General features: G+C 42.6%; 1 non-coding gene across 1 annotated transcript; it reads right to left on the bottom strand.

Moving 5' to 3' along the window:
- Nucleotides 1–4564: 4564 nt before the first annotated feature.
- On the bottom strand, nt 4565–4637 carry TRNAR-CCU (transfer RNA arginine (anticodon CCU)). The gene has a single exon. It is a non-coding gene; the product is annotated as a tRNA-Arg (tRNA).
- Nucleotides 4638–5562: the final 925 nt, after the last annotated feature.

Here is a 5562-nt window from a genome sequence, read left to right as displayed (position 1 = left end):
GGCACTCCCTCCATCCACTTTTTTGGGTTTATCTGTGAATTTTTTTAGAAGTAGGAGCGACAGTCAGCGCCATCTATAAGCCAAACAACGAGTGTGAAAACACTCTTATGCGCATGTTTGGCGTCACGTAGCACGTGAACTTATTATGAGCGGGCAGCTGATTAATTGTCCCTCTTATACAACCTAAACACACCAAGTCTGCCAGTACGAGACCCTCGTTCAATGAAATAAGGGAAAGAAGTGTATACCTAAGGGCTCGTTTTTCCGTGTTTTTAACACAATAATAATGAGATATAACAGACAGTAATGCCAAGGAATGTACAGGGGAAGTTATTAACATTAATGGAATGTAAATAAGAAGAAAGAAAAGTGGATGAAAAAATTACCAACTGTAAGCAGGAATCGAACCTACGACCTTCGAATTACGCGTTCGATGCTCTAACCACTGAGCTATTACAGCGGCACTCCCTCCATCCACTTTTTTGGGTTTATCTGTGAATTTTTTTAGAAGTAGGAGCGACAGTCAGCGCCATCTATAAGCCAAACAACGAGTGTGAAAACACTCTTATGCGCATGTTTGGCGTCACGTAGCACGTGAACTTATTATGAGCGGGCAGCTGATTAATTGTCCCTCTTATACAACCTAAACACACCAAGTCTGCCAGTACGAGACCCTCGTTCAATGAAATAAGGGAAAGAAGTGTATACCTAAGGGCTCGTTTTTCCGTGTTCTTAACACAATAATAATGAGATATAACAGACAGTAATGCCAAGGAATGTACAGGGGAAGTTATTAACATTAATGGAATGTAAATAAGAAGAAAGAAAAGTGGATGAAAAAATTACCAACTGTAAGCAGGAATCGAACCTACGACCTTCGAATTACGCGTTCGATGCTCTAACCACTGAGCTATTACAGCGGCACTCCCTCCATCCACTCACAAGAGTGGAAACTTGGGCTAGTTGGTGCGTAGTCATATTGCAAGATGTTTCAGCGCGCGAACAAAGGAAAAAGGACAGGGTAGACAGAAAGAGCGCTGACTTCCAACTAACTTTATTTGACAGAGTGCCAAGAATATATACTGCTAAAAAGGATGATAACAGAGCATGAAGGTAAAAGACACGCCTAATCTACACATCAGTAACAAACACGTGTGAAAGGTCCTCTATTGCCTCAAAGCCCAGCTAGGTAATCACGTTCAGCCTGTGATAAAGCAATCGATGATGTGCTTACACATTTATCTCCTAGCAAGTGTATTTTTTCGGCTTCAATAATTTCTCGGGTAAGCTGATCCCTGTGCCTTGCCAATATTGAGCACTTATCAAAGAGAGGGGTGCACCCACAATCTCGGCAATGAATGCCAAGATGCCCTTGTACCACATTGTGCACATTGTTTCGGTGTTCTCGGAGGCGGTCATTTATGCACCTGCCGGTTTGCCCGACATAGATGCACCCACACGTCAGTGGAATCAAGTAAACGACTCCCACTGCGCATGGGATGTAGCGTGTCCTGTGCGCGACAGAGCACGAGGCAGAATATGTATTGGTTCATGTTTGGCACCCATTCTTAGTGACATATTTTTAGCACATCATGATCGTGTCTTGTCAAACAAGCTTGACGACTCTGTAGTTTTTAAAGTTTGCCGTTTTGTTGATGATTACTTAGTGTTGTTGAAATGTGATAGTCAAAATTTTCAGACCATTTCCTCTGACGTGTTGAGTGTTTTCCGGGAATGCCTGAAACCACTAGTTCTAACCCATGAATCACCCACTGATAACAACCTGAAGTTTCTAGATTTGAAGCTTTTGTTAGACTCCCGACATGTTTGCTGGATGTATGAACCAAGAAGCGGCAAGCCTCTTCTGCCTTTCAGCTCGGCTCACTCTAAATTGGTCAAGCGGGGCATCGCTAACCTCTGCCTTGTCAATGCCTTAAAGAAGTCATGCCCCCACATGATACACCACAGCTTTGCTCTACAAGTAGAGCGGCTCACCAAAGCTGGGTACCCCACGCATGTTCTCGTTTCGGTGGCGGAAAAGCTGGTCACTGTCTTGAAGCGAGGCGACAAACCGGATAAGCGAAACAGTGTCCGAAAGAGCCGGCCTGTCGTACTGCCTTACGTGCACGACGTATCACACAGGCTAAAAAAGATTGCTCGAGACGCCAACGTTTTTGTGGTTTTTTCTGCCCCGGAAAAATTGCAGAGGCTTTGCAAACGAGTCAATGCACCTCGTGCAAATTCTGCCTCGTGCTCTGTCGCGCACAGGACACGCTACATCCCATGCGCAGTGGGAGTCGTTTACTTGATTCCACTGACGTGTGGGTGCATCTATGTCGGGCAAACCGGCAGGTGCATAAATGACCGCCTCCGAGAACACCGAAACAATGTGCACAATGTGGTACAAGGGCATCTTGGCATTCATTGCCGAGATTGTGGGTGCACCCCTCTCTTTGATAAGTGCTCAATATTGGCAAGGCACAGGGATCAGCTTACCCGAGAAATTATTGAAGCCGAAAAAATACACTTGCTAGGAGATAAATGTGTAAGCACATCATCGATTGCTTTATCACAGGCTGAACGTGATTACCTAGCTGGGCTTTGAGGCAATAGAGGACCTTTCACACGTGTTTGTTACTGATGTGTAGATTAGGCGTGTCTTTTACCTTCATGCTCTGTTATCATCCTTTTTAGCAGTATATATTCTTGGCACTCTGTCAAATAAAGTTAGTTGGAAGTCAGCGCTCTTTCTGTCTACCCTGTCCTTTTTCCTTTGTTCGCGCGCTGAAACATCTTGCAATATGACTCCATCCACTTTTTTGGGTTTATCTGTGAATTTTTTTAGAAGTAGGAGCGACAGTCAGCGCCATCTATAAGCCAAACAACGAGTGTGAAAACACTCTTATGCGCATGTTTGGCGTCACGTAGCACGTGAACTTATTATGAGCGGGCAGCTGATTAATTGTCCCTCTTATACAACCTAAACACACCAAGTCTGCCAGTACGAGACCCTCGTTCAATGAAATAAGGGAAAGAAGTGTATACCTAAGGGCTCGTTTTTCCGTGTTTTTAACACAATAATAATGAGATATAACAGACAGTAATGCCAAGGAATGTACAGGGGAAGTTATTAACATTAATGGAATGTAAATAAGAAGAAAGAAAAGTGGATGAAAAAATTACCAACTGTAAGCAGGAATCGAACCTACGACCTTCGAACTACGCGTTCGATGCTCTAACCACTGAGCTATTACAGCGGCACTCCCTCCATCCACTTTTTTGGGTTTATCTGTGAATTTTTTTAGAAGTAGGAGCGACAGTCAGCGCCATCTATAAGCCAAACAACGAGTGTGAAAACACTCTTATGCGCATGTTTGGCGTCACGTAGCACGTGAACTTATTATGAGCGGGCAGCTGATTAATTGTCCCTCTTATACAACCTAAACACACCAAGTCTGCCAGTACGAGACCCTCGTTCAATGAAATAAGGGAAAGAAGTGTATACCTAAGGGCTCGTTTTTCCGTGTTTTTAACACAATAATAATGAGATATAACAGACAGTAATGCCAAGGAATGTACAGGGGAAGTTATTAACATTAATGGAATGTAAATAAGAAGAAAGAAAAGTGGATGAAAAAATTACCAACTGTAAGCAGGAATTGAACCTACGATCTTCGAATTACGCGTTCGATGCTCTAACCACTGAGCTATTACAGCGGCACTCCCTCCATCCACTTTTTTGGGTTTATCTGTGAATTTTTTTAGAAGTAGGAGCGACAGTCAGCGCCATCTATAAGCCAAACAACGAGTGTGAAAACACTCTTATGCGCATGTTTGGCGTCACGTAGCACGTGAACTTATTATGAGCGGGCAGCTGATTAATTGTCCCTCTTATACAACCTAAACACACCAAGTCTGCCAGTACGAGACCCTCGTTCAATGAAATAAGGGAAAGAAGTGTATACCTAAGGGCTCGTTTTTCCGTGTTTTTAACACAATAATAATGAGATATAACAGACAGTAATGCCAAGGAATGTACAGGGGAAGTTATTAACATTAATGGAATGTAAATAAGAAGAAAGAAAAGTGGATGAAAAAATTACCAACCGTAAGCAGGAATCGAACCTACGACCTTCGAATTACGCGTTCGATGCTCTAACCACTGAGCTATTACAGCGGCACTCCCTCCATCCACTTTTTTGGGTTTATCTGTGAATTTTTTCAGAAGTAGGAGCGACAGTCAGCGCCATCTATAAGCCAAACAACGAGTGTGAAAACACTCTTATGCGCATGTTTGGCGTCACGTAGCACGTGAACTTATTATGAGCGGGCAGCTGATTAATTGTCCCTCTTATACAACCTAAACACACCAAGTCTGCCAGTACGAGACCCTCGTTCAATGAAATAAGGGAAAGAAGTGTATACCTAAGGGCTCGTTTTTCCGTGTTTTTAACACAATAATAATGAGATATAACAGACAGTAATGCCAAGGAATGTACAGGGGAAGTTATTAACATTAATGGAATGTAAATAAGAAGAAATAAAAGTGGATGAAAAAATTACCAACTGTAAGCAGGAATCGAACCTACGACCTTCGAATTAGGCGTTCGATGCTCTAACCACTGAGCTATTACAGCGGCACTCCCTCCATCCACTTTTTTGGGTTTATCTGTGAATTTTTTTAGAAGTAGGAGCGACAGTCAGCGCCATCTATAAGCCAAACAACGAGTGTGAAAACACTCTTATGCGCATGTTTGGCGTCACGTAGCACGTGAACTTATTATGAGCGGGCAGCTGATTAATTGTCCCTCTTATACAACCTAAACACACCAAGTCTGCCAGTACGAGACCCTCGTTCAATGAAATAAGGGAAAGAAGTGTATACCTAAGGGCTCGTTTTTCCGTGTTTTTAACACAATAATAATGAGATATAACAGACAGTAATGCCAAGGAATGTACAGGGGAAGTTATTAACATTAATGGAATGTAAATAAGAAGAAAGAAAAGTGGATGAAAAAATTACCAACTGTAAGCAGGAATCGAACCTACGACCTTCGAATTACGCGTTCGATGCTCTAACCACTGAGCTATTACAGCGGCACTCCCTCCATCCACTTTTTTGGGTTTATCTGTGAATTTTTTTAGAAGTAGGAGCGACAGTCAGCGCCATCTATAAGCCAAACAACGAGTGTGAAAACACTCTTATGCGCATGTTTGGCGTCACGTAGCACGTGAACTTATTATGAGCGGGCAGCTGATTAATTGTCCCTCTTATACAACCTAAACACACCAAGTCTGCCAGTACGAGACCCTCGTTCAATGAAATAAGGGAAAGAAGTGTATACCTAAGGGCTCGTTTTTCCGTGTTCTTAACACAATAATAATGAGATATAACAGACAGTAATGCCAAGGAATGTACAGGGGAAGTTATTAACATTAATGGAATGTAAATAAGAAGAAAGAAAAGTGGATGAAAAAATTACCAACTGTAAGCAGGAATCGAACCTACGACCTTCGAATTACGCGTTCGATGCTCTAACCACTGAGCTATTACAGCGGCAC

Source organism: Rhipicephalus microplus, unplaced genomic scaffold, assembly GCF_043290135.1.
Source record: "Rhipicephalus microplus isolate Deutch F79 unplaced genomic scaffold, USDA_Rmic scaffold_12, whole genome shotgun sequence".
NCBI classification, from domain to species: domain Eukaryota; kingdom Metazoa; phylum Arthropoda; class Arachnida; order Ixodida; family Ixodidae; genus Rhipicephalus; species Rhipicephalus microplus.
This window is presented reverse-complemented; position numbering and strand designations above follow the sequence as displayed.